The 20,464-nt window shown below is 39.4% G+C and overlaps 1 long non-coding RNA gene across 1 annotated transcript; it reads left to right on the top strand.

Moving 5' to 3' along the window:
• The first annotated feature begins 4,365 nt into the window (after window positions 1–4,365).
• Window positions 4,366–15,903, top strand: LOC142139211 (uncharacterized). The gene is made up of 4 exons (XR_012688178.1): window positions 4,366–4,465; window positions 5,589–5,672; window positions 9,193–9,337; window positions 14,576–15,903. It is a non-coding gene; the product is annotated as an uncharacterized LOC142139211 (long non-coding RNA).
• Window positions 15,904–20,464: the final 4,561 nt, after the last annotated feature.

Consider the following 20,464-nt stretch of genomic DNA (forward strand, 5'->3'; position numbering starts at 1 on the left):
GGCATGATGACAGCTATGTAAAAGGGGCATGATGACAAATGTAAAAGGGGCATGATGACAGCTATGTAAAAAGGGCATGATGACAAATGTAAAAGGGGCATGATGACAGCTATGTAAAAGGGGCATGATGACAAATGTAAAAGGGGCATGATGACAAATGTAAAAGGGGCATGATGACAGCTATGTAAAAGGGGCATGATGACAAATGTAAAAGGGGCATGATGACAAATGTAAAAGGGGCATGATGACAGCTATGTAAAAGGAGCATGATGACAAATGTAAAGGGGGCATGATGACAAATGTAAAAGGGGCATGATGACAGCTTTGTAAAAGGGGCATGATGACAAATGTAAAAGGGGCATGATGACAGCTATGTAAAAGGAGCATGATGACAGCTATGTAAAAGGAGCATGATGACAAATGTAAAAGAGGCATGATGACAAATGTAAAAGGGGCATGATGACAGCTATGTAAAAGGGGCATGATGACAGCCATGTAAAAGGGGCATAATGACAAATGTAAAAGGGGCATGATGACAGCTATGTAAAAAGGGCATGATGACAAATGTAAAAGGGGCATGATGACAGCTATGTAAAAAGGGCATGATGACAAATGTAAAAGGGGCATGATGACAAATGTAAAAGGGGCATGATGACAGCTATGTAAAAGGGGCATGATGACAAATGTAAAAGGGGCATGATGACAAATGTAAAAGGGGCATGATGACAGCTATGTAAAAGGAGCATGATGACAAATGTAAAGGGGGCATGATGACAAATGTAAAAGGGGCATGATGACAGCTTTGTAAAAGGGGCATGATGACAAATGTAAAAGGGGCATGATGACAGCTATGTAAAAGGGGCATGATGACAGCTATGTAAAAGGAGCATGATGACAAATGTAAAAGGGGCATGATGACAAATGTAAAAGGGGCATGATGACAGCTATGTAAAAGGGGCATGATGACAGCCATGTAAAAGGGGCATAATGACAAATGTAAAAGGGGCATGATGACAGCTATGTAAAAAGGGCATGATGACAAATGTAAAAGGGGCATGATGACAGCTATGTAAAAGGAGCATGATGACAAATGTAAAAGGGGCATGATGACAAATGTAAAAGGGGCATGATGACAGCTATGTAAAAGGGGCATGATGACAGCCATGTAAAAGGGGCATAATGACAAATGTAAAAGGGGCATGATGACAGCTATGTAAAAAGGGCATGATGACAAATGTAAAAGGGGCATGATGACAGCTATGTAAAAGGGGCATGATGACAAATGTAAAAGGGGCATGATGACAAATGTAAAAGGGGCATGATGACAGCTATGTAAAAGGAGCATGATGACAAATGTAAAGGGGGCATGATGACAGCTATGTAAAAGGGGCATGTTGACAGCTATGTAAAAGGGGCATAATGACAAATGTAAAAGGGGCATGATGACAGCTATGTAAAAAGGGCATGATGACAAATGTAAAAGGGGCATGATGACAGCTATGTAAAAAGGGCATGATAACAGCTATGTAAAAAGGGCATGATGACAAATGTAAAAGGGGCATGATGACAGCTATGTAAAAGGGGCATGATGACAAATGTAAAAGGGGCATGATGACAAATGTAAAAGGGGCATGATGACAGCTATGTAAAAAGGGCATGATGACAAATGTAAAAGGGGCATGATGACAGCTATGTAAAAGGGGCATGATGACAAATGTAAAAGGGGCAAGATGACAGCTTTTTAAAAGGGGCATGATGACAGCTATGTAAAAGGGGCATGATGACAGCTATGTAAAAGGGGCATGATGACAAATGTGTAAAAGGGGCATGATGACAAATGTGTAAAAGGGGTACGATGACAAATATGGAACAGAGGGGCATGATGACAAATATGGAACAGGCATTAAGGGCACAGAGGGGCATGATGACAGACATGTGGAACAAGCAGTGTGAGGTGAAATAAACAAGGGGAGCAAAAATATGGAGGGCACAGTGTGATGGTGAAGGGTGCACAGTGTGATGATAAAAGGGCAAAAGCATGATGGAGGGCACAGTGTGATGATGAAGGGAGTACAGTGTACTAAAGGGGAAACAGTGTGAAGAAGGAGCAAAAGTGATGTGTTGGGGATATTTTTTTTCTCTTCTAACTTATTTGGCAAAATACATTTTTTGTAGGAGGGAGCTGTGAGAGCTTGCGCAGGCTCAGTGTGCTTGGACTGGGCATGCAGGAACTGAAGTGACATCATACGGAGGATCAAGGTACAGTGCGCAGAGTTGGACCAATAATATCAACCTGCAGGGACTGAAATAACCTTTCTTTTCATCAGCAAACGTGAGTAATGAAAAGTAATCATTATAAATGCTGTAATTATCTCTATTGTAATGTCCACTCTTCAGTCTGTGACAGAAGCTCTGGGCAAATGGCAAAAATGGCAGGTACATAAGTCCCAGGTTCCTGCCGTTTGTAATTTAAAACAGACTGATCAAGAGATGCACCTGGGAGGTGCCTGTGAAAAGGCAGCTGGGATATGCAACCAGTGTCTCAGACCTGGGGAGGAGATGAGTTGCCTCCTCAGACACTCTGCTGTAGTGAGCAATAATATGTTGTAGCTCTGAGAGAGGGTCTTGCTAAATGTATTATCTAGTAGCCAGACGGCTAGGATATTGTATATATTTTGTTTTGTTTACAAGCTGGTGAATAAACTGGCTTTGGTTGTTATCCTGAAACGTCTGGACTTGAGTGGTTACTGCTGCTGTTCACCAAGGAGATAGTACATGTTCCCCTGATTACATTACAAGTCTTTTTATAGTGAAAAATCATGGGGGGAGCATGTCTTCTCTGGGAGTGTGTGTTACACACAGTAGTAAATTATATTTACAATCACATGCAAATGATTTGGTTAAGTGTGTATAAGGTTGCTGACTTCTGCATGTTATATGATCATTGACTTTACACCTACTGGGTTAAATCTTGCATAAATATCACATGCAAATAAATGGATAAAATTCTACCATACATTAAAGTATTGACACGTGACATGATGGATACTACAAGAATATGCAAACACAAATGGGAGGTTCAAACATGTCCATATGCTTATTGCTTTTTCTGCATGGGAAAGACAGTAGGTTATAAATAGACCTATGTGGCGGAGCTTCCTTCAGTTTGGATATGGTTCATAGTCCTTTTTTACGATTATATGTATTTCTGTATCTGTAGAGAAATCTGTATGTGAAAGAACAAATAATGTATTTATGTTTCAAGGTGGTGATTGGTCTTTTTTAGGGGCTTGTAGTTAGTCAACAAGTGCAGTCAGCTGGTAGAGAAAGTGCAGAACTGATTTTGGAAATGATAATATGTTTAACATAGTTGATTAGTGTTGTCCCAAAACCTTCAGTATGTAATTTCTTGTATATTTAGGAATGAATGTTGCCATGCCAATTTTATTTGGGGGCAATTGTGTAGGATTATTGACTTTTCTGTTTTTGTTTGGATGTAGCTTAATACACAATGATGACATTTTCAGCAGGAAAATAGAAGGTAAGGTATCGTATAGGTAATACAATTGCTATTAACTTTTCTTATTCTGTAGAGAAACTACAAAATTTGAATAGAAGATTGTTTGCATTGTGTTTTATGTCAAGTGTATAATTACAAAAAAAAGCTTGGGGTACGAATTCTTAGCATTTAAAGCTATATACAACATTATTTGCACTCTGTTTGATGTAAGGATTTAATTAAAAGTTATTATTTATTGGTATAACATTGTCTGCACTATCTTTTCTAGTACCTATTAAAAGTTAATATTGTTTCACGGAGGGGGGCACTAAACCAGTATCTTGCCTAGGGCCCTATGAGGTCTAAATCCGGCTCTGCCTCTCCCTATAGTTTTCTCTGTGCAGCCTCCCTCCCTATAGTTTTCTAAGTGTAGCCACCCCTCCCTAAAGTTTTTTATATGCAGCCCTTGCTCCCTATAGTTTTCTCTGTGCAGCTGCCCCCCTCCCTATAGTTTTCTCTGTGGAAGTCCCCCTCTCTATAGTTTTCTCTGTGCAGCTGCCCCCATCTCTATAGTTTTCTCTGTGCAGCTGCCCCCCCAGGCCCGGCGCTCCCATTAGGCAACCTTAGGCAGTTGCCTAGGGCGCCGGGACCTGCAGGGCGCCGCTGCCGCTGACTAGATTTGTTTCTTCAATGTCCGCCCAGGCTGCCCGGCGCGTCACTCCCACTGTCTGTCACACACCTGATCACTGACATCAGGGTCACTCTTCCGCGGCGCCTGTGTAGTATATCACACTGTCTGTCAGTGACAGACAGTGTGAATAAAGTTTGCTACCCAGCGCCCCCCTCCTTTCCCAGCATGCCACGGCTGCTCCACCCCTCTCCTCTGGTGTAAAGAAGCTGAGGAGCGGTGGGCAGCCATTACAGAAGAGCCTCTCTGCATCTGAACAGCCTTCAGCATCCAAAACAGTAAGTATCTTTATCTTTTATTTATTTTTGTATTATTAATTTCATTTTATAAAAAATGGGGTACCCAAAGGGGAAGTGTGGAGGCCCAAAAAATGTTGGGGGTGGGATTTTTTATTATTATGTCACACATTATGGTCTATATTTAATTTAAAAACTATGGTGGATAAAATAATTATTTTATTGCACCTCATGCTCTATATTTGACTTGCTTAAAGTCAATAATAGAGCATGAGGTGCCAATAAAATAATTATTTTATCCACCATAGTTTTTAAATCAAAGCTAGAGCATGAAGTTGCAAATAATATTAATTTTTCTCCCACATAGCTTGAAAATTAAATATAGAGCATGAGGTGGAAAATAGTATTTTTTCAATGGTATAAAAATTACTATTTTCCACGTCATACTCAATATTTGATTTGCAAAATATGCGGTGGAAAAATGACTATTATTTTGCACTTCATGCTCTATCTTTGATTTAAACACTATGGTGGATAAAATAATTATTTTATTGGCACCTCATGCTCTATTATTGACTTTAAGCAAGTCAAATATAGAGCATGAGGTGCCAATAAAATCATGGTGTTGCAGGGGGGGGGGGGACAGAGGACATGGTGCTGCAGGGGGGGGACAGAGGACATGGTGCTGCAGGGGGGGGGACAGAGGACATGGTGCTGCAGGGGGGGGGGACAGAGGACATGGTGCTGCAGGGGGGGGGACAGAGGACATGGTGCTGCAGGGGGCGGGACAGAGGACATGGTGCTGCAGGGGGGGGGGGCAGAGGACATGGTGCTGCAGGGGGGGGGCAGATGACATGGTGCTGCAGGGGGGGGGCAGAGGACATGGTGCTGCAGGGGGTGACAGAGGACATGGTGCTGCAGGGGGGGGGACAGAGGACATGGTGCTGCAGGGGGGGGGACAGAGGACATGGTGCTGCAGGGGGGGGGACAGAAGACATGGTGCTGCAAGGGCGGGGACAGAGGACATGGTGCTGCGGGGGGGGAGGGGGAGAGAGCACTTGGTCAAGCAGTGGGGTGGGGCAGTATGCTGCAGGGGGAGCAGTGTGATGGGTCATTCTCACAAGTTTTTGTTCCCATATCTAAAACTTGGATACTTCCCCTCTAGAAATCCTGTGATTGCCCCTGGACAGCAGTGGAGTCTGGACAACGTTCTCTATGAAACATCACGGCAGCCAGACCGCTGTAGGAGGTAAGGCTTATTTTTTTAATTTTTTTTACCGAAAGTGAAGTGTGTGAGGGTCTGGGAAGTGGGTATTTGCCGTGTCTTGCGGTATTTTGAAATTTTGCCTAGGGCGCTGAGAACCCTAGCACCGGCCCTGTGCCCCCCTATAGTTTTATCTGTGCAGCTGCCCCCCTCTCTATAGTTTTCTCTGTACAGCCGCCCCTATTGTTTTCTCAGTATAACCCCCTTCCTATAGTTTTCTTTGTGCAGCCCCCAGCCTATAGTTTTCTCTGTACAGCCTCCTCACTTACCTTTAGTTACAGTAACTGTTCTGCTGCATAGCTCCTCAGACAGGAAGTGATGTAGCATTTCCTGTCTGAGGCCATTCAGCAACAGGAAGCTTCACAGTTAGCTGTCTGTTGCTTTCCACTGACCACCAATGCTTTTGATCGTCGCCTCCCCCCTCCTGCGGCCCAGTAAGGCCTATGCCCAATCCTACCCTTCTGATAATTATATAATTCTCATATCGTTATAGTATATACTTATTGTATTAGGTTTTCGAAATTAATGTCACTTACTTACTAAAAGCATCTTGTTATATTGGTCACAGTTAATATGTTATGATATAAGAACTTACCTTATGCTACTGTAATAGTGTAGCTGGAAAATCAGCCTCTAAACACTGTTCAGATGGTTGTATTTCTATGTTTTGAGATATATATATATATATATATATATATATATATATATATATATATATATATATACACACATATGAGTATACTGTATTCTTTGGTCTAAAAGACATTAAATAGCACACTGTACCTTTGGGTTTAATAATGGAACATGACATTGGTATGTCCTATATAGTTTACTAGAAATACTATGAAGTGTAAATAAGATTGCTGTGTTGATATAATATGTATAGATTTATGCACAAGATGTATGAGACAATTAGCCATGTAATTGCATGAATTATGAAATTCTGAAGTACATATAGGGGTAAATGTATCAAGCTGAGAGTTCTCCGGCGGGTTTGAAAAGTGGAGATGTTGCCTGTAGCAACCAATCAGATTCTAGCTTTCATTTTGTAGAATGCACTAAATAAATGATAGCTAGAATCTGATTGGTTTTTCAAACCCGCCGGAAAACTCTCCCCATAGTGTGTTATGAAGGTACATAACCTTGGTTTTCCGCATTTCTTTTCTTTATCATGCAAATATTGTACTATAATGTTTGTCTGTCCATGACAGATGTAAGTATAGGCCCATTCCCAATTAACTATCTAACAATCAATTAAACCAATTGATATACGATGGTTCTGATATTTTGAGAGTGGTGTACCCCAACTAGATTGAGTGTGTGTTAGGGAATTTAGACTGCAAGCTCCAATGGGGAAGGGACCAGTAATCATTATTAGCAATAACCTCTCTGCTCTGTGTACCAAGTGACTGATGCTGTCATATAGCTAGTGACATCACGGTGACTGCTGGGAGTACTTTAGCTGAAGCTGATCAAGCCTTTTCAGTTGAAATTGTGGTTGGTGTCAGAATTACTTATACGGATTGTGAATTGTTTTTTGCACAATTGCCTGCTGTGTCTGTCAGATGGTCATGGAGGAGGAGGACAAGGAGATTGCCGGACAGTGTATAATACTTCTGGGTCGGGAGATCCAGCCGAGCAGGATGCCCCAACTTATCCTCATCCTGCCTCTCCTTATAGTTGCCTCCCTTCCTCTCCTTATACTAACCTACCTTTTCCCTCTGTCCAGTGCTCCTCTAATGTTTGCTGTTGCATGGGGAGCGTTTCATAGCTCAAAGAGTGCTAGTTGTAGGTTCCCTGAATGTCAACAGCTCATTGGTGGAGGCGAGTGTAGAGTCCCGCCCAGAAGTGTCAGGGAGCCGGCACTGAAGTCTCTGCCTCACTTATCACTGGGGATCTACAATCAGGTCAATCAGGAGATCCCTGTCAGTGGAATAGGCTGGGAGGATCAAAAGGACAGAATATACCAACTAAACCGGAGCATGCCCACACCAACCAGACGCTGCTCATTCAGGTGAGTGTGTGGTGGTCTCCTTATATAACTTTATATCCAGCTCCATACAGCTGCCCCATGTGCAGAGTGTCTTAGGCTATTCATGTACTGTACTGCTACCCCATGTGCTAAATGTCATATGTTTATTTATGTCTCAGGTTTACTGAACGTCTGGACCATGTTCTGAGTGGCACAGGGTTACTGTATTGTTAGCCATCCGTATGTGTGTCTCTAGGGTGCAAGGCTTTTGGGGGTTGGATGCAACATTTTTGGGTTTGCAAAATTGTAACAGGGAGAGGTATAAACTGAAATTAATTTTAAAATATTAGAGTATGGTAAAAAGAAAACATGAACGAAAAATGTCGTACAATTTTAATCTTAAGGATAATCATCATCATCTATTTATATAGTGCCACTAATTCCGCAGCGCTGTACGGAGAACTCATTCACATCAGTCCCTGTCCCATTGGAGCTAACAGTCTAAATTCCCCAATATAGACACACACTCACAGGATAATCGAGTAGGAGAGATAAGGATGGTAACAGGCCTAGGTGCGACAGTCCCCTCCCTATACCTTCACATGTTCACCTTCAGTAGCGTTCGTTCATGCCTCCGTTCCGCTATACAGTACTGAGTTTAATGAAAACAAAATGAATGACAAAGATTGCCGTGACCCTTTTATAAAACCAAGTGGAGCTGAGTTTCAAACACACAGGAACATAAACATTGGGCGGTGGGTGAAAGAAGCTAAATTTTAAATTAAGGATGGACTATTTCGATGTTTTAGTTTGCCTATTAAAAGTTTAGCACAACTTTATGTTTTTTTCAGGGGTGATGTTATTTCTCTTTTCTTACTGTTCAAGTGTAAAATTAATGCCAGTGTGTGGGAGGCCTAATAACATTAACTTTCTAGAGTATTTACGTTGTGCCTATTGAAGACTTTTCTAAGTTCTACTTGTTATCATTGCAATTTGCATAATGTGTCACGTCTTCCATATTGGCAGCTGTAGAGGACTACTTCAGAAGTCATAGCAGGGTCACAGACTGTGGATAACGTGATTAGCAGTGTTATTTCTTGGCACTAGCAAGTCTAAATTTACTTGGCCAATATGAAACCTCACTTGGCCCGTGTGTCTTTTATGTTTGTACTCTCCAGATACCGTATTCTACAGCACATGCAAGCTTTGGTAAACTTTCTGGATCCTGCCTGCATAATATGGGGATTTGGTATTGTGTGGAATCAATTGACTGTGCCTAGTGAGAAGATGTATCTCCAGAGTCTGCACCTTGCTGATGTGTAAATAAACAAACATGCAATATAATTACAAATATACTTGTAACCCAATGAAACCGTTAGCTATTAAGTCTAAGGGCTCATAGGCCTGGGTGTTGAAAAACTCTTATTAATAACAAAATAGAAAAAAAGCTTATAGTGTCCTCTCCAGAATGCCCATACCACAGCGTAAATAAGTAATGCCATAGACAGCTTTAACAACTCATGTTTTTCCCAGATGCAGTTCTCATGTCAACAGAGGGCAGCAGCTGAGATGTTACAAATGTCACAACACAAAAAAAGAGCATCATCATAGACGACAGTGGACAGTGCCAATACAAGCCAAGGCGACATGACAGTGACCTCCAATGACGGCAAAGATGGTGAGTTAACAGTTGTGATAATGGGTCTGGGGATGATTGCTGCTGTAGTATAAACAAGGATTTAGACTTGTCAGACCCAGCCCACACCAAGCTCTTAGAGATGTTAAGGAGAAAACTAAAGCGTGCGCAAAGACAGAAGTGATAAGAAACTCCCACATAGCACATAGTAGCACGGAGGGCACATGAGAGGTAGAAGACACATATTCTTGTGGCACCAGTATTAGATAGAGGCATGTTGCCAGGTGCATTTTGATAGGCAAATATAGTGGCATGCACTCCATCATGCTGCCCAGGGCCATGAGCGCACACATGATAGAAGGTAAGAAAAAGGGGAAGACAACTGAAAGACCTTTGGAAAATGAGTGACCAGCATAAGTTTTGCAGCATACTTTTTAATAACCAGGCTTGATGAAACGGTTAACATATTTAAATACATAGACCTTATCCATAGCATGCACCTCAGATCCCCAGGGTGTAGGTGGAGAACATATGATGAAGCATTCCACAGGAAGCACAGGAAAGGATTTTACATTTGGGACCAAATACATTAAGCTATAGTTAGAAGACACACAGTTAGGGGAAAGGGACCTGAGTGTGAGCAGGGCTGTAGCATCAAGGAGGCCTGAGACGCCAGAGAGCAGCAGAGCCATAGTCTTCAATTTCAACACAAAATTACGCAACCAACAGGGATAGTACTGATTCAGACACACATACACACACTATGGTGGAGCCACACAGCCAGGGACTGATTTAGAAATGCAAAAGTGGTAGCAGTTGTTAAAAGCAAAAGACCCACAAACACTAAACAAGGCTAGTTCATCCATCAACAGGTTACCCCAACTGAACAGAAGATCTTAACTCAGGAATTCAGGAAGAATTTCCATATACTTACTCAGGGGGTGGTAAAAAGTGGTGCATAGTGCAATTTAAAATCCACCACTGTAATGCCAAACATAATAAGATCAATATTAACAGGGATCTAGAGCTACGTCACATACCTGGCCCTTTTCCCACAATTTCATTGTATCACTTCTTGGAGTAGTCCCCAACACGATCTTACCCAGAGGGCAATAAGCAAGAAGCAATGAAGAGTGATATACCCATCATTTGATGAGGCCCTTAGTATGATTAGAGCCCGAGATGTAGGCGAACTCATGACAAAGCTAGACAGCGAATCAGCCTTCAGGCTGCTCCTTCTTCCTGCACAAAGGTTTAGATTCATAGGATTCAAATTCAACAATAAATTCAACAACAATTACTACATTGACAAATACCTACCCATGAGCTGCGCCATTTCATGCACATATTTTGAAAAATTCAGTTATTTCTGCAATGGTGCCTAATCGCGGGGTCAAAATCCAAATTTGTTGTCCTCTACCTGGACGATTTTCTGTTAGCAGGCCCGACAAACACTGATATATGCCAGGATATGTTATTCTCCTTAGAAACATTGCTGATGTCTATGCTCATCTAGGCTCCTCATAGATGAGGAGAAAACCGAAGGCTCAAGTATGGTAATTAAATAACTTAGGCATTGATATTGAATCTATCATCAAGTCTGCAAATTGCCTCCCTGCAAAGTCTTGTTCCTGAAGGAAAAGCTAAACAACTATTCTCCAGCCAAGAAAGCTTTGCTTTCCATCCTGCACATTTTTATTCTCTGTGCTTTATAAATTTATACTTATTGAGAAGTATTTAACTTACAAAAAAGCATGGTATATTCAGATTCAGTAAACTTATCTGGATGGGCATTGCAGTGCTCCAAGCTCCACTGATAGTGTACTGTGACCTGCTTCCATACTACGGCTTAGCTTAGTGTCCTTGGTAATTAGTTTTACAGTAGTAAATAGTAGTAAATAGTTTTAAAGTCAACTTGTTTATTTTCTAATACAGTCAAGGAGGTGCTAGGCAGCACAACATACACAATTATTACATCAGGGCAGCACTGTTTGTGGACAAGGAGTCCTACAAAAAGATTATCCACTGACGTGACAAAAAGATAACTTTTCAGTGACACAGTATCTCCTTCACTAACATTACCTCCAGGGGAGAGATCTGCAAGCTATGCACTGTTCTGTACAGATTTCTAACATAACATGTTTTAGAGCAGTGATGGGCAAACTACGGCCCGCGGGCCAGATCCGGCCCAATTAGAGGTTCTATCCGGCCCGCCAATATTTAAAAAAAATTCATTAAAATATGCATAAAATTATTAAAATATAATTATTTGTTTTTATATTTAAATAAAAAAAATAGATACGAGGAACTTATAGAAATGCAGTCACAGCTTCATTTATCACATTAGTTTTATAAAAATTTGTATTATATATTTTGATATTTGAGTTTTTTAATAAATTATATTGGCCCGCCTAAAGTTTTTTTCTTTTTTATTTGGCCCGCTCCTGAAAAAGTTTGCCCATCACTGTTTTAGAGGAATCAATATATGAATTAAAATATGTTATTATTTTGTGCATATTCTCCTATGCATTGCTTCTAATAGCCCACTTTTCTAAGTTCTACTTGTTATCATTGCAATTTCTAAGATTGCTTAAAAAATAAAATTTAACTTCCGATGCATTGTGTGGCACAAGAACATGGGGGCACATAACCGTTAACAAAGTACAGCTCCTCCCCTCTAATTGTACCTCTCCTTTCTATTATTCTGTTACTTTATTTATATAACACCAATATATTTTGCAGACACATCCGTCTCTGCCCCAGTGGAATTTACAATATTTCCCCTACAAAAACAGAGATCAGTTTTAGCCAGTAGGCATTTAACCTACCAGTATATCATGAGAGAAAACTTATTAGCATATTAGCCCCTTATTAGCATATACAAGGGGCTAATTACCATATTAGCCCCTTGCAACATCCCTGGTTTTTAATACTGATCAAATGGAAGTAACAGTGTCCATTATATTTGGATACATTGCTCAGTATCTGCTTGCATGCTGTATATTAAGAATGAATATTTAAAAACAATAGAATTGTATAAGAAGTATGTGCTATTTACCATCTAGGTAGATTTGGAATGTGTGCAAGCTTTGTGGTTTCCAACACAGTAAAGAATGTGCAATGAAGCCAACTGCACAATGTAGACGATTGTCAATGGCTGAGTTACATAAGTTTCAATACAGAACTTAGCTGGTCGTAAGACAAATCTCCTTTTAACTGTTGACATCCTACTAGCTGTGGTAAGTAACATGAGGTGGTACATAATTGTTTCCACTGGGTTTAGTACTTAATCAAGCAAATAAAACAAGAATAACTGTGTCCTAAGAAAAGCAGACAGGACTAAGGAGTGTGTGAGGAGCCTACATATGAAACTCTACTGACTGATGTGATTGCCAATAAAAAAGTAAATTTTAATGAAGAAATCTCTAAAGTAATTGACTCTAGCGACGTGAAAAACAGAAGAGATTAAAGAACCAGATAAGGTCCCATGTTGGAGTACAGGAGATGACTTAGTTTGAGTTATTGCACAACTCTTAAGGTAGAGTTCAATTTGCCTCCAAAAGCTGTTATATCCAAGAGAGCTGCCACTTCTACCTACCTACTTAACCCTGCTAATTCCAAGTTGTGCACATAGAATCTAATCCCCGATCTTTTTCAGACTATGTCAAACTCTGAGCCAAGCAGTAGCTGAGCTAAAAGGCTGGAACCGTAACCAACTGTCCCTAGAGGAAGAGATCCAGGTTAAGGAAAATACTCTATACATTGATGAAGTAATATGCATGCAGATGAGATAAGCTACGTTTTGTTCTAAGACAATATGTAATAGTCAGTTAATTGAAACACAGGACTCCTGTATATAGTTTCAAATCTATTTTAAACATATAATAAAGGCAACATACATTTAAATATAAGAATTCCCTGTGTCTTTTGTAAAGACCTTTAGAAAATATAATGTAATTCATGCAGTGATGTACTAGATACATTTACTGGTATGCAATGGAAAATTCACAAACAATAAAAAATGCATTTAAACCCCTCTGGCATTTACAGTTTTACAGTTCATCCAACTTGAAAGAGTCCACGAAGTTTATGGTGAAGTATTGAAAGTTGTGGATCCTTTCTATTGTTTTATTACTCTGATGCTCCTCACAGGGATTTCATATGATAGTAATCTTAAGAAGTGGCTATAGAACATCAATCCAATCCACTCACTAAAGTTCGCCTTTAGTTAGTTTCATGGGGAGCACTCAACTAATGTAGATGATAGTCTTGCTTAGCAGTAGAAATATTATAGCAGATTGTGTTTAACACAATAAGATGCAGGGAACATTAAGAAACATTATTTTGCCTTAAACCCGAAAATGACTGTTTTCACAGGATTAAGGCAAAATTAAGTATAAGGGCTATTCAAGAACATTGTAACGTTGACGTTCACTAAATTTTTAATCAGTACTGCAGGTTCCTTATCCTCTATAGGAACTGCAGTCTTGTTCAACAAAAAAACTAACTTAACTAAGTTAACTCTTTGTGTGATGACTCCCTGACACCACCACAGTAATTTCCCACTGAGACATTTACATCTGTCACACATTTGTAGATGTTATATTATGTGGGAAGATGATTATGTGGGAGGCAGGACACAGAGCTGCTCTGTCAGCCATCTCCAACTGCTGCCCGCGTGTCACCAGTTATCTCAAAGTCTTTTAAGCTGACTGATGTATGGGTGATGTGTGCTGGGACATTAGTGAGTTCATCAGGACAGTTCACTATCCATAGACTTTTTACTGTGTTTCTTAATAAGTTGGTGTAAGTTCAAACAATTATTATTTATTACGCACTCACTATAAAGTAGGGATCATGATTACTGTAAAGATGGGGATCATGGCACAAACTAATTACATACAAAGACGTGAAACAAAAAGTAAAGATGGACCTGCCCAAATGAGCTCTCCATGTAAGAGGTATCGGCCACGCTCGATACATAAGGTAGTAGAATAACAATTGTAGCTGCTGATGGAGAATGTGACTGTGGCAAATGTAGGGCAGCAGCATTATCAGCCAACAATATATAAAGCAGTCATTGGTTACTGTATTTCTGTGCAGCTACTGGTGATGCTTCACTGTCGGGATTAGGAATGACAATAGAAAGCGGAGATGTGAAACATGAACCAGTCACTGTAGAAATCTTTAATCAGCTGATGTCAAACATAGCTTTCCTTCACTATGTATCCTCTTTCCTCTTCTGGTTCTAGCAAAGGTTTTTGCTTTTATGCTGCACAGGTACGTTACCGGCACCCTGGAAATAGTGCCAGGACGGTTGTTCCCTATGATGTTCGGTGGTACCTGCTGTCAAGGAGGGAGCAGAGATCACCAAAGGAAGAACTAACATGGCAACAACAATGACAGATGTTAGCAATAACAGTTTTTTTCAATGGGTTCAGCTGCTGAGCTCCTTGGTGTGATGACACTACCATAACATTTCCCAATGCCTTCACAAATGTTTTGCTATTTTAAATTTGTGGCAAGATGATTATATAGGAGGCAGGGCACAGATATGTTCTCAAATCATTATCATATGCCCGTAATGCAGCCATCTGTAGCTGCCGCCCGTATGCCACCAATGCAATGCATTTAATACTGGAATAAGATGACAACTTGTAACAGGGGGATGGTGCATACATACACACACAATGCACAGAACATGGAAAAATAGACACCTTGCAACCTTCATAAGAGAATTTGGCATTTAGCCAGTTCCCACCAAATGGTGATCCCAGTAATATGATAGTATAGATACTTGAGTTTGTAAAAACTGCGCTGTGATGACAAACTTACAGTACTTAATGCTCACAGCTTCTTCCCTACCTGTCTCCCAACTTCCTAAACACATAAATTCCATCATCTTTATTTTATTAAAATGTTTTCCATAATACATCAAATACATCATAATACAGCAAAATCAAATATTACAGATTACAATACATTGGCCTCATCAAAAATATTCAGCCGCAATCTATAGGATTCATATAAGTTAATCGAACAGGAAGGTACTACATAAAACAATATACCTAGTGATAGTAAACTGAAGCAAAACATATAACAAATTAAGAGGAGTCCTATCACAAAATTGGATTTTTAAAACCTATTATAAAACATAGATTAAAAAAAAAATGAATACATCCACAAAACCGCTGGTAGTGAAAATATATATAACTGATTGAGTGCACAGTATCATACATTATATACCAAATATACATAAATAATGTGACCCAGTAATATCTAGCTGTTAATGAAGCTGTTAGAATTGGCACTGTTACATGTTCCCAATCTATCGGGGGAGTATATAGTGTAGAAAGGCTGTCAGTGGTTTTGGATATAATGTCACAATGTAACAGGTGTAATTCCTGTTACTGAAGACATTGCAATAAAGTCTCATCTAGTATTTCCACCAGTCTCCAAATGAGGGAATCCTCAGTGATTCAGCAGTGCTTTACAGAACAATTTGCTCTCTCTCGTTACCATAGATGAATCGAGTGGACTCTGTAGTTTTTTCAGTTTACCGCAATGAATTTAGCAGAAAGGAGTTGATGTGTTTCTATGCCAACACCCAGTATTTAAAGCTGGGTTAGCCAATCTGAGTTTGTTACTAGTTAACGACCACCTACAGTTAATTGTTATACATGTCTTGAATTTGGATAGATATATACAAAATACCTAACTGATTCTGTGATAGTTCAACAAAAAGATACATTAAGAAAAGTACCACACATATGTAGTATCTTTCAATAACAATGAATAAATTACCAATTCATTAATTGAATTAATTAAATTATGCTAAAAATAAATAACAATAGTATGGAGAACAAATAATTAACAGAGAAATTAATAAAAGGAAAAAAGAAAAACATCAGGCACTACAAAATATGTACTTAATGGGCCTGGATCTGACTGCAGTTGGATATAGGGAAGTGATGACCCACATAAAAGACAAGCCTAAAAACAGAATTCCATCGCAAAACAGATACCAGGAGGGGAAAATGGAAGACAATAATAAGAAAAAAAACAATATAAAAATATAATGTGCTTATTGATTATCCTAAATCAATATAACCTGGGATATAATATGCTTTCTAAAATATTACAATAAAAATAATATACCACAGAAATATTGATTAAAATCAAAGAGGTAAATAAGAGTAATTCAATATCATAATCAAATGACAAGATTGAACAATTATATTCATGAATGATGCAAATTATTGATTAGTTAATTTTGAACATCTGACGATTCTCTCTCACACAAACTTCACTAGTAATCACCGAAACTCCAAAGGGACAACAAATTAACTCTTTGGTATTATCATACATGATGAATCATAAAACCACATATCAATAGATATGTACTTATAAAAATCTGCAATATGCAAATGTAGTTAACCAGACAAATACATATAAGAAAGTATGATAAATAAATTAAGAGTAAATAAATTTCAAATCTTGTGCAACACGCAATATAATATCAGAAATTCAAGAATAGTACATAAAATATACCGATTGGGAATTTCCCTAAAAACTTCAAAAATATTTATTCAAGATCTGACTTCTCCCATATAAATATTTATTTATGTGTGTATTATATATAACACGTAAAAGTTAACAAAAAATATGGACATATGTTATATCTATAATAAACAAGTTAATAATAGAAAACAGACAAAATGATGGAATATTTGTCCAAGTAAAGAAAGAGAATTTTACCACGGATTAATCCATCAAACGATACTCTAAACTGAAATATAGCAATACTAAACAACATTGGGGGACAGCAAAGTAATAATAAAAGTAAACTAGAATCTACTGTCAATTAAATAAAAAACCTAATAATTTATACAAGACAATGAATGGGGGAAATAGAAAACGAAAATAAAAAAAAAGGGAATAAATTAGGTTTACAATGCCGACTAAAAATATATATACACAACATAGGCCTATAAGATTTCTGCCAGGAAATAAGATATATATAATCACAGATACCAGTCATTAAATTCTATTGTTTCATTCAACCACTCAGGTGATAAGGTTTGTAACTTGAAGATCTAAGATGCTTAAATTCTTATATTTGTCTCCCCCTCTAAGGGTATGTTTAAATGTGGGGAGCTCCCATGTTTATAATAGAAATGTTGGGAGACACTGTGTGTTAGCAGGTCCCGTAAGATATTAAGTCTGTGTTGACGGAACCTAGTTTTTAAAAACCGGGTAGTGCGTCCAAAATACTGAAGGCCACACAGGCACCTCTACTGTGAATAGTTTTTTTTTCTTTTTAAGACGCTAGGGACTAAAGATTTTTTTAAATTGTTGTTCCTCTTAAAGATAACTTTTGGTTTAGATTCCAAAATTTTCCCTAAGATGGACTATAATTTCTAGAGACAATTCTTCTTATTTTAGTTGATTTACTGTTATATTTAGAAATAACTACAGGTAGACCATCCTGTTTACATGTCAATTTATCCTCATTTAATTTATTAGGAACTAATTAAGGTTACAGCTGTCTTGTTGTAGTGCAAAGTGCCTAGCTTTCTTTATCAGACTATTAGGACAGCCTCTCTCCAAGAAGTTATTATACATAATGTAGCCTGTATATTAAAATCTTCAACCTTTGTACAATTTCTTCTCAGTCTGTTCATTTGACCTTTAGGAATGTTAACAATCCAAGGTTTATAATGACTGCTGGCATAATGAAGATATGAACTGGAATACACCAATTTCTTATAAATCATTATCATCATCATTTATTTATATAGCGCCACTAATTCTGTAGCGCTGTACAGAGAATATTTGGAGCATACATTCTAAATTCCCCAACACACAGTCAGATACACAGACTAGGGTCAATGAAATAGCAGACAAGTAAACTACCAGTATGTTTTTGTAGTGTGAGAGAAAACCGGAGCACCCGGAGGAAACCCACGTAAACACAGGGGGAACATACAAACTCCACACAGATAAGGCCATGGTCTGGAATCAAACTCATGACCACAGTGTTGTGAGGCAGAAGTGCTAACCACTAAGCTACCGTGCTGCCCGTAATGCAGCCATCTGTAACTGCCGCCCGCATGCCAACAATGCAATGCATTTAATACTGAAATAAGATGACAGCTTGAGCAGTATAACCCGTGGAACAGCAACACACAGCAGAGGCACTGACGATCCAGGTGAAGGCACAGGGAATAGGCAGAATCCTAATCAGACAGATAACTTGATCAACAGGCCCAGAGGAAAGGGAGGAAGTGCCTTTTCAAGAACCAGGAACCAATAGGAATCTTGCTACAGACAAACAGGTACTAGGTCTGCGCATGTGCAGATCCAACACTGAGAGCTGAAGTCTGTTTAATGAGGGACAGGTGAGTGTCTTAGTCACAGTGACACCCCAGCAATGCCAACCACTATGCCACCATGCCCTATGATATGTGCAACTCAAAATAAAATGCACTTGTAGCTGGACACGTTTTACGTCAGAGCTTTGGACGCAAATGCGTCAAACTCTGAATTACCCCTCTGAGCATATGTTGAGGCCACACATACTCTGTATTTTGAGTTGTAGGTATCTTAAAATAAGTGCAACTAAAAATACACACAACTCTCCCTGAATGTCAGGGAGACTCCCTGAAATAGGGGTGATCTCCCTCACTCCCTGAAGAGTCTGACATTCTCCCTGATGCTGAGCCAGTACAAGACGTGATTGGCTTCGCCATCTGTGGCATGATGACACAGTTCAGAAATTGTGTCCTATGGAGGTGACCATTTTCATGGAGATCAAGATTTAATCAAAGACTGACAGGTAAGACAACATGACTTCAGTAATGGAGACATAAATGTAAAAGACACTCCAGGTTTTAGAGATTCCCACGCAAAAGATAAGGGGGCGGGGCTTAATGATGATACTATCGCGTTATTTTAGCCCCGCCCCTGCTGTAATTGGTCAAAATTGTGACAATCTTTTAGCCGGTGGGGCCAAAATGATGTGGTAATGTGGTGCCCCAAAACCCTGTTGAACAGCACAGAGGAAGTGCATAAACTCTTTTAAAATGCAGGGCTACAAGGGGTTACTAGAGGCTGAGGAAGACACAGTGGGAATGACAGTTGACAGTTGAACTGAAAGTACGTACCCAGGAGGATGTGCAGGAATGAGGAGTGTGTGATATAGCAACAAGAAAGGGGAAGCTGACATCAGAGACTAATCTGCTGCTGGAATTGGTGATATTGCCAGCACACACGGCTGGAGAACGGCTGGAGACACACAGTGGGGCGTCCAACACAGTTTCCACGAACTGCAGAACCTTTTCAAGAGAGAAAGTACAGAGACTTAATCGGGATTATTAACCCTTCTGGAAACTTCTACAGGATATTTAAACACTACAAAATTCCTGTGCACAGGTCAGCCCAGGACTGAGTGTAAAATATGGTAAGGTTACCAGGGATAATATTGGTGCACCAAATTTTTTAGATGAATGTTAATGTTGAGTGATTTACCTAAAAATTGATTTATTGATATTGAAGATGTTATCGCTATTGTGCCTTATACTCACCAAGTGTATATTATATGTTAAATGCTATTGTGCTCTATGTTGATCAAACGATTATTTGCCATTACCATTGAGCTGAAGGGGTCAGTGGTGCGGTCGCTTACCAAAATTATCCTTACCGCATTCTTAATAAACCCAAGTTATTTGACCAATCCTTGTCCCTTTCATTGAAGTATTTATCTCCTGACCACCGGATATCCGAACAGAAAAGAACCTGACTCGTGTCTGGAGGACAAGGTAAGGAAATCCCACCCGTCTCGACTACCACAGTTCTTCAAGCCCCGCCCACCAAAACGCCCACCTCCCCCGTGATCTCCCTGAAGCCAAAAAGGAAAGTTTGGCAAGTATGTATTAGACTCAATAAAATACAAATTCAGGGCATTTATAAGATACCTGATAAACCAGAACACTTCCTGATATGTAGTTAATCATGGACCACATAACTCACTTACTGAGGAGAAAGTGACTGGGTGCACTGGACAGGAGACATCAACCATGATCTAGCTGAAGTGACATCACAGTGCTTGACATGACAGTGGGTAACCATGGTAACCAAACAGCTGAACCTGACCTGCTTCATGTTTTA

The sequence above is a fragment of the Mixophyes fleayi genome, chromosome 2 (assembly GCF_038048845.1).
Source record: "Mixophyes fleayi isolate aMixFle1 chromosome 2, aMixFle1.hap1, whole genome shotgun sequence".
Lineage (NCBI taxonomy): Eukaryota > Metazoa > Chordata > Amphibia > Anura > Limnodynastidae > Mixophyes > Mixophyes fleayi.